This window comes from Pristis pectinata, chromosome 24, assembly GCF_009764475.1.
Source record: "Pristis pectinata isolate sPriPec2 chromosome 24, sPriPec2.1.pri, whole genome shotgun sequence".
In the NCBI taxonomy this organism is placed as follows: Eukaryota; Metazoa; Chordata; class Chondrichthyes; order Rhinopristiformes; family Pristidae; genus Pristis; species Pristis pectinata.
Genome location: NC_067428.1, coordinates 34551903 through 34560778, shown reverse-complemented (window position 1 = coordinate 34560778; position 8876 = coordinate 34551903). Strand labels below are relative to the sequence as shown.

The 8876-nt window shown below is 47.8% G+C and overlaps 1 long non-coding RNA gene across 2 annotated transcripts in view; it reads left to right on the top strand.

The window, feature by feature from the left end:
* The first annotated feature begins 701 nt into the window (after positions 1 to 701).
* The window catches only part of LOC127582714 (uncharacterized), a 123714-nt gene continuing 115539 nt past the window's right edge, over positions 702 to 8876 (top strand). Inside the window, exons 1-2 of one of the 2 annotated variants that reach the window (XR_007958156.1) lie at positions 702 to 1368; positions 2095 to 2298. This is a non-coding gene — a long non-coding RNA (uncharacterized LOC127582714). The remainder of the gene's footprint in view (positions 1369 to 2094; positions 2299 to 8876) is intronic. The other variant, XR_007958157.1, reaches the window with a different exon arrangement.

Genomic DNA, 8876 nt, shown 5'->3' with positions numbered 1-8876 from the left:
GTAAAGTACGTTTGAACCACCACGCACACTGACGCAAACACGTAATCACAAACGCGGCCAATTTTTGAGAAGATTTATCCCCCATTCGCACCACGGGTCATATCATAATTTGCATCGAAACATCTTGCAAAAAAATCTCCTGCGATCCTCGCACTCCGAGTGTGTGGAACCGTGGCGTTTGGGGGAATATGCTGGGAGCCGACTCTAAGGTGCATAGAAAATCAGAGATGCGTATCGACTTAACCTCACGTAGGAGAACGTGACCCAAAGCTCGGCTTCCAATACCTCCCTCTCCGTCTTGTTGGAGCAAGACCATCTCAGTGTGATCTCGGCGGCAGTTTGTGGAGGTTGCCTGTTGGAACTCCCCCCCCCCCTCCCCACCCATCCGCACCCCCGCGTCTCATGCCCCAGCTGTAAAGCAGGAGAGAAAGAGGGGAAACATGCAGAGCGAGGCAAATAAAATACTGTATAAGCTCGCTAGGAAAGAGCCGGGCTGCATCGTTTGACGGTGAAGTGAGTTAGTAGGTCGGGTCGGAGCTGGGGGTGGCCGTGGTCGCGTTGTGTTAAATACCAACTTGGCACAATTGTGTTCCTTGGAGGAAGGTGCCAGGTGATCAGGAATTGCAAAGGTAGCTTGGACGGTGGCCGAGAGACTGGCTGAGAGAGGACCAGAAGCGGGGGGGGGGGGGGGGGGTGCGGGGGTGGCGTCTTAACATGTCCAGGACGTGCCTTCCAATCTTTGCTTCATTAACGCGCTGCCAGCACTTGGGAGGAATATACAAAGCTATGATGCAGAAATGAACGCGGGCGCAATGTAGACGCTCGTTCTGTTCGGCCGGCCGAGGTTTCGGAGAACATCTATCGCGCCACGTCTTTCCATGCAGAACCGGGAGGACATGTTGGTCCATATTTCATTTCTAGCCAAATGAGTGGGGAGTACAAGGCGTGAAGGGGAAAAAATCCGATCCCGCAGAGATTGAACAATGGGCATCAATTCAGCCGGACAATGAATTGCGAGCGGGCTGCTTGGGTTTCAAGACACGTCCACAGCAGTTTGGATTCCTGCGCGGACTCCCAGAGACCCGGCACAAGTTGTGTGAGAAAATGAGAGGCGACCGAGCAGGGGTGGGTGGCGTGGGTGAGGGAGAGAGTTACGTCTCTTGTCCACTTTGTGCCCCCACGTTCGGTGTCAGTCGAATTTGGAGACGAAAAGAGCCGAAAACAAGATAAACTACACCACCTGTCACGGGAGAAACTCGCCGACTCGATCAAGGATTTCATGTCGTTACTTAATTCAAACTTTAATGCAATTCCTGACCTACGAAGAACGGGAACTCGTGGCCGTAAATTAACATTCGTCAAAATCATGTGAGTAACGCGAGCTTTTACCTCATTAAGTGCCGTTTTAAAATGGAAATTGGGCGGGGTGGAGAAGCGGGAAGGGACCTGACCTTTGCGGAGCGCTCCATCTGGGAAAGTGCATCGTAGAGCCACGTACTGAGTATTCAGCAATGGGCCAAGGAGAACCGCATTACCTTAACTTTGAAAGTTTAATAAAGGGCTGGTTATTTGCCGGTTTCTGCTTTGGCAAAAATGGAGTCATTTCTACATGGGTAGATGTAGAAACAATTCTGTCAAAGCGCGGAATTCCTGCTCAAGCGGCGCAGAAACTAGCAAAGGCCCAAACGCTTGTGTCGTTGACAAACCCAGTTATCTTAATAATCACCAGTTCATGGGAAAATCTCACTGAGGGCCTTGCTCTGGGCTAGCGTGACACCAGAATCCGTTGTCTGGCCAAATTCAATTCTGACAGACACATTATTATGGTAATGTCTCTCTCTGTGCTGTTGAACTTGATTTTGACTTCCTCCATTGCCAACGATTTTTTGCGGTCACTTGCTTGTTAAGAAGAGAAAAAAATACCCCCACTCTCCTGGGAGTAGCGTGTGAAATTAAAATATTCTGAATCAGTCCTGTCCTTTTATAATCAAGTGTGTGTCTGTGTCTGTGTGGAGGGAGGAGGGGGCAGGAAAAGGGAGAAATGGGTTGGACAAGATTTGAAAAGGCATCAAGTCTGCCTGCGCTGTTTTACAGAGGAACATTCAGATAATGGTGTTGAGGAGAACGTCTATGAAATCTGTGTGTTATCCGGCGAAATTTGGAGTGTGTATGTGAGGGGCTGTGTTAGTTACACGATCACCGTCGTCACATTCGGACTGGCAAAATCTTTCAACCAGCCAAACGTCATTCTATCCAAGGTCTCTTCTGAAATGAAAATCTCCATTACCCCTGCAGAAGGTAAAATCATTGCTGGGGGTTTGTAAGACAGAATTGACTATTAATACAATCTAACAAAGGTGTAAAATAGCAAATGTGATGGATTGCGTGCCCCGAAAAGCTGCTTCTAACCATTGAACGGCGGCGTTGTGTATTCCTGACTGAAAGCACATTGTGTCCCCAATTTAAAGCTTCTCAATCGGGATTACAGTTTACCGCGCTCCCTTTTATTGAACAAGGTTTTCACAACTGTGCCATATCGCACTGTGGAGCATGCATCTAATTATCCATCCGTCCACCCATCCTTGCTTCCATCTTCCAACAATTATCTATTTATCCTTAAATATATATGTGTGTTCATAGCATGTGTGTGTATACACAGGACATCTTTATGTGTGTTCATAGCATGTGTGTGTATACACAGGACATCTTTATGTGTGTTCATAACGTGTGTGTATACAGGACATCTATATGTACTGTGTGCTGTTTTCGGTATTTAGAGAGGGAGAGACGGGTGGATATCAGTGGGCACACTTATGTTAATACCCGTAGGTCTGGTGTAACTCGGCGGTGAGACTGCAGAACGTCAAGCTGTGGAGAAACCTCCGGATTCCCTGCCGCCGCGCTGGGGCTGCAGGTCGCTGGGCCTCACTGAACGGGGTTTGATGCTAAATTTCAACACGTTCTCAAAGGATGGGAAACTTTGCGAGCCGGCCCACTCTTCACGAAGATTTCAAGTGTACCCATCATTATAATGCCCCCAGATCTACCCATCCCCAGGACTGATTTCATCCCTGAGCCCGGTGCCTGTTAGTACAGCAGAAACCGAGAAACGTATCTTACTTTGGCGGCGGTTGCAGAGGTGCAGCCACATTTGATTCTAGATTTCACCAGAGATTAAATTATAGCCGGCGATTATAGGAATAGAAATTAGCTGTGAACAAACTGGCTCTCATCCACCTGTATCGTACAAATGTGACCCTCTCTCCGGCTGTAAGCCTACAAATCACCGCCTGTTCTGTGTGTGTTTGCAGACTTTAATAAGACAAAGGGACGGTGGTGTTTCTACATTAGACAAGTACTGAGGTTGCATTGTTTCTCCTATTCCAAGCCGTAAACTGGACCAGGAAGCACATGCAGGGTGCGTATGTTCATGTGTTTGTCACTGGAGAATTATAAACACCCTGCACAGTCACTGCTTCATCCCACATCTCTGGGCTGAGAGGTGCTCTGTTCGGCTCCACTGTTGGACCACAGCACCCTCCCGTCCTCTCACGGTGAGGCTTGACTCAGGACATCCGCGGGAATAAGGGCGTAAAATATAATTTGTCCTAAAGTGGAGAAACGATGGTATTTCAGGATATGATTTGAGAGCTCGGCATACAGACAGGACATTCACTGTACACGGGAGATGTTTCAACCTGTCCAGTGACACCTGGCAGAATGGCTCGATCCGAAACTGCCGTCAAGCCCCGAGCCACAACTGAAGCGAAGAGCTCTCCAGGTTAAACTCTGAAACCCCGAGCAGACCGTGGGAGTTCGGAGTGAAACTCGACACCGGAGAAAATTATGAGACGCACCTGACACGTACTCAGTGGTGTATATTTCTGTATAGACCCACAGCTGTGCATCTGAGACAGAGAGATAATTAAAAATTAAGTGATTGAACCTAAATCCCTGCATAGATTTGTGAAAGTTTTCAATGAGGATTGGCTCTTAATAAATAAAATATATGTCCTTCAAATCCGATTTTCACTCAGAATTATCTTCAAGTTACATTATATCCGGCTAAACCTTTTTCAATAATTTAACATTTTCCATTGATGAATTATTTAAAAACGTCGGAAGTTTCCTCACTCCTCCATGGTTAATGTGTATTTTTGCTTACACGTATTAATAGAACAAAAGCGTCCCTCAATTCCCGACCAAAGCCCACACTAATTTTAACTAACTGGGAGACCAGGTGCGAAGATAAAACGTGGAGGGAAAGAATATAAAAACATCTCAAACAACATGTGAGCGACGTCGCAGCTCTAAATCGAACTTAGGTTCCCAACTTAATTCGTCAGCTCATCTCACACTCGGTCAGCATTTAGTTCAGATTGGCTCTACTGAGCGTTGTGGAAGGATTCTGCACATTTTGCTCCACAAATACTCAGGGCTACAGAATCTCCTGAATGCCTTCGACATTACACAGCGACCCAGCCATTCTTAGAGGGTTCTGTTTTGTTTGCAATATATCCTGTGTTCTTCTATTAGCGACATTTATAAATTCCACACTCGCTGCATCAATTTTGTCGACCTCGGATGGAACGTAGAATGATAGCTTTTCATTGTTTCTCAGAATGTCAGGCACTTTGTCCACCTCTGGAACTAAGCATATTCAGTAAACTGTGTGAAGTGTTAACTACATGGATGAGGGAGATTGCTCCGAACTTTAGGTATTGCAAACTGCCCAGCCGGGCACATGTGTGTGGTGTGTGTGTGACTGTTACCTGGGTGGGACTGAGAGAGAGAGAATTTATCAGAGTGTCCGTATTTGTATATAAACGGGTGGGGGCAGGAGGGCGTGTGCGTGTGTGGCGGGCGGGGCTCGGCTGAAGCTGGGAGAAGCTGAGATATTTATAGTTGTCTCGTTGTATCGCCAACTCTGGGTGTGGAGTGGTGAAATGTGACATCATTTCATTCTTTCTCTATCAAGGATACATTTTCTGGAACAAAATGAAGTTAAAATGAGTTAAACGCAGACAGGGTTCCAGACAGATCCGGACAACGTTTATACATTGCAGTTGAAACAGGAGGAATTTCAAATTTAAACTAAATTGTTGATTATAAGTCCTTCCTATGTAACTACGTTCCACATAAACAGCGTGGGTTTTCTATGCCTATAATCCGTATGTGCACAGATGGAGATTTAGCTGTTGATGGGTTTGTTAATCCGGGTGTAAGCGGGTGGATTATCACTGCGAGTTCCGTCCAGCCAATTTGTGATATCATTGCTCGCCTGCCCTGGGTACTGAGGATTAGAACATAAGAAATTCTGAGATTCTAACGACTTGATTTCCTTAAAGGTGACACTTGCTTCGTTTTCTGAAATGTATTTACAAATTATTTACCCCAGACCCAGTTCGTTTCGAAAATCTTAGTAGGTTGAATAAAACCATTTAATATGGTGAAATGCGGGGCTTGGCTCGCGTCCGCTCTCCGGATTCGGTCTGCCAATGTTGCCGAGAAGGTCCCCTGTTTCCAAGTCTCTCTGTCCACTAAAGAAAGTTTCCCTAAAGGAGCAGCATTTCTCTCGTCTCGCCCTGCTCTCTGGTTAGATGCCCCTGATCTTTTAACACCATTATTTGTTAAAAAAAGATGAACCAAATTCATTTCAATGGACCCGGTCTGTTGGAGGAATCTGTTTGACTTCTGGTGCCGGCGGAGAGGTCCGGCTGTCCAGGCCGACCCTGTCCCTCGGATGCTGACAGCGCGGTCCGAAAGGGCCGTTTCTTTCCGGCCCTGTTCCCCGGGTTTGGCGGTGTTGTCCTTGGGGCCGAGACTGCTCCGTAGCGGCGATTCCTCCGGGTGGCTCGGGGGCAGGGCAGCAATGAATGAACAGGAGGTTGACCAAGGGGAGAGCTCCTCCCTAACGTGCAGGGAAGAGAACAGAACCCGGAGGGGGTTTTTGTGTAAATAAGGACCCCATGGTCAATAAAGAACGCAATGAATCCGAACTTCAGAACCTCCAAAGCGGTTAAGGTTAATGGATCATTTCCAAGTACCCTGGTTGTACATTAACCCCACGGTAAATGAGCAGGTAATCTGGGTGTGTGGCAGTGCGGATGCGGAGCTGGAGCCGGGAGAGGCGGGGTTGGCCCTGCGTTTCCTACCGCTGCCCAGAATGGGGAACCGGGGGCAGGGCGCAGGCCGGGCTCCGCCGTTGGAAAAAGGAGTAGGAGGGGGTTTCCGCAGAGTAAGCAGCAAGTACCAAGAAGTCCCAGAGAGTCGCCAGTAAATGCAGAGCTGAACTCGGAAGAAATGCCTTTGCCCAGAGAGTTGTGAACATATGCGACTGGGTCCTGCAGACAGCGGCCGGGGTGAACAGGTCAAAGGCACTGGCGGGGACACGGGGCGAGCTGGGAGGGGCCGTGAATTCAATGTAGTTCTCGTCAGCTGTCGCCGAGAAAGTTGTTTTTTTGATGGGGGGAGAGGGTGGGATTCTGCCGGGTTGTAGTTTGAATGTGATGGATTCAGCGAGGAGTGTAGGCTTGGGACAGAATAAAACGGGATAAGGACGGAGAGGGTGGGGGAACAGACGGGGTACATAACCCCAGTCTAAGGTGACAGAACGGACTGACAGACACCAGGGTTAGTGTTTATATATTGCAGTCCCGGGGCAGCTTAAATCCAGTCCGGGTTGAGACAAGTGAAGATATAAAGTAAATGATGGGAATCAATGAAGGCTGCACTGTTCCACAGCGCACCGCCGCAAGTCCACCCACCGGGATAATTTTTCCTGGAAAGCTTTACACAATGTATAAACCGCTGATCAGGTGTTTGGAAAACCCAACTGCCCGAGGACTCGTTAAACCGGCGTGTCCTCGGAGTTATCCGGTCTGTGGTGTCCGAGACTTCCTCACTCTCCAGCCTCACCCGCACTTTCAGGGTGAGAGTGGTGCGGTTTGAAAAGGCAAGTGTTGATTTTAAAGGCTTTAATAAATTTCCAGTTAATAGTCGCACCGTGCCTGCTGCCGAAGTCACCCCCCACCCCCACCCCCAGGTTTGGGAAACTGTGCCGTTAGAATTCACAACTGAAAGATTGGACTGGGAAAAGGAAGTGATCCCAATCTTTCCAATGCCCTCGACCTCACCAAACCCAGTGGAAATGTTGGATGGAAAGTGGTTGGTTTTTAAATAAATCCTTTAATTTGTTTAGCGCATGTGTCAGTATAATTTGTACCGGTGTAAAGTGTGCCCTGTGGTTTATCGCAGATTCTCAACGGCCTTTGGATTGAGGTGTCCAACTGTGGGCCGAAGTGGCTGTAATGGCCGCTGTGATATACATGCGGTGTTGGGGATGTGTAAAAGTTACAAGTAGACTTTTAAAAGAATGAAATAAATAGTTTTTTTTATCCGATGTCCTTTTAGCAGCTTCCTCAGATGAAGTACCCCCAAATGAAATGCTTTGAAGTATGGTCTGTCCAACGGCGAGTGACAATGATCCGATTTCCACTTCAGTGGTGTAGCCCGAGCTGTAACCATTGGCCAGGACTCCCGGCAGGATCCTGGCTCCACTTCGACTAAAGAGGGCCGTGGTTCATTTTTTCTCCAGTAGTGCAACGCTACCTCAGCTCAGCGCTAGCAGCAGGGCAAGGCCCTCTCGGCAATGCCCCTCTCCTTCAGCACTGCCCCTCCAGCAGTGCAGCACTGCCTTAGGACTAACCCCGATTGTGGGCAATCCATGGTTGTGTCCCTCCGGCAGGGCTGTGCTCCCTCAGCGCCGCGCCGGAGTTCCTGCCTGGGCCTTGTGCACTGGGGATCAGATCTTTTAAGTGGAATTTGAATCCACAGTCCTCTTGTATGGAGACGGGAGAAATTAATTATTTCTCAAGAGCTGTTGGGATATCGAGGCAGTTGGCAGAGCCCACGGGACAACTGTCAGGACAGTGCAATATAAGAACAATGGCTTGAATTTTTACAGCAACTTTAACGTTGTAAAATCTGAAAATACTAAACTGACGAGATTATTAGAACAAAAGTTGATTCTGGGCGAACTAAAATGTGAAGGCAAATGAGGAAGCTTGGTCAAAAAAGTAAGTTTTAAGAACCGTTTGACAGGAAGGCAGAGGTCCAGAGAGGTAAATGGAGAGATACAGAGAGAGGAGTTCAGTGCTCTGGGCCAGGGATGGTGAATAAAGAACGGTCGGGTGGGGTGAGAATGGACGCTGGTACCGGACTCTGCATATAATCTAATGTATTTACTCAAGAGTAAACGCTGATTGATGGCAGTGTTCCGTGTGTACATCACAAGCCTCTGTTGTGTGAACCACGAGCTTTGATCCATCCCGCCAGTGGGATGATCATTCCTTTCCTTTAGCTCCTCCTTAATATTTTCTATTTATACTTCAAGTTATGTGAAATTAACCACAACAGCAGTGCCCTTAACGTGCTAACGTCTCATGGTTGCCATGGGGGAAGATGAAGGCGAGCAAACGCCTGGTTACAGAGGTGGATGTCAGGAGTTTCTAAAAGGGGTTTAAGGAGGAAATTCCAGCGCTTGGTGCCGAGAGAACTAAATGCACTGCGGGAGGGGGTGAGCAGGAGGCCAGAATTCGAGGCAAGAAATCTGCTATTATTCGGCTGAAGCAGAGTTAGTACCAACGTGAACCGAGTACTGTCTAATTTCACTGGAGATATTGTCCAAGGTGTAATGAGCTCCCGCCTTCATGGAATTATTCTGGCTTGGCATAAGTACATCTGCGATCAGATAACGATTACAGATGGTAAACTACTTGCATCAGCCGTAGCTCAGTAGGTAGAATTCTCCCAGCTCGGGAACAGGGTTCTAAGTTCAATTTCCATTGAAGAGACGTGAGTTTGCAAAGTTAGGT